The following is a 529-nucleotide window of genomic DNA, read 5'->3' on the forward strand; positions in this document are numbered from 1 at the left end:
GGAAAAGGGGGGAAAAGAGGGAAAAGGAGGAAAAGGGGTGAAAAGGAGGGAAAAGGAGGAAAAAGGAGGGAAAAGGACGGGAAAAAGGAGGAAAAGGAGAAGAAAAAGGAGGAAAAAGGAAAGAAAAGGAGAAAAAGGAGGGAAAAGGACGGAGAAAAGGCAGAAAAGGAGGGGGAATTGGGGAGAAAAGGAAGAAAAAGAGGGAAAAGGACGGGGAAAAGGAGGGAAAAGGAGGGAAAATGGGGGGAAAGGAGAAGAAAAAGGAGGGAAAAGGAGGAAAACGGAGGGAAAAAGAGAGGGAAAAGGAGGAAAAGGAGGGAAAAGGAGGGGGAGAAGGAGGAAAAGGAGAAGAAAAAAGAGGAAAAAGGAGGAAAAGGACGGGGAAAAGGAGGAAAAGGAGGGGAATTGGGGAGAAAAGGAGGAAAAGGAGGAAAAGGAGGGAAAAGGAGGAAAAGGAGGAAAAGGACAGGGAAAAGGAGGAAAAGGAGGGGAATTGGGGAGAAAAGGAGGAAAAGGAGGGAAAAGGAGG

At 47.1% G+C, this 529-nt stretch overlaps 1 protein-coding gene across 1 annotated transcript in view; it reads right to left on the bottom strand.

The window, feature by feature from the left end:
* The window catches only part of LOC103614922 (maestro heat-like repeat-containing protein family member 1), a 14,835-nt gene that overhangs the window by 614 nt on the left and 13,692 nt on the right, over window positions 1-529 (bottom strand). The window lies entirely within an intron of this gene.

The sequence above is a fragment of the Corvus brachyrhynchos genome, unplaced genomic scaffold (genome assembly GCF_000691975.1).
Source record: "Corvus brachyrhynchos isolate BGI_N302 unplaced genomic scaffold, ASM69197v1 scaffold1045, whole genome shotgun sequence".
Lineage (NCBI taxonomy): Eukaryota > Metazoa > Chordata > Aves > Passeriformes > Corvidae > Corvus > Corvus brachyrhynchos.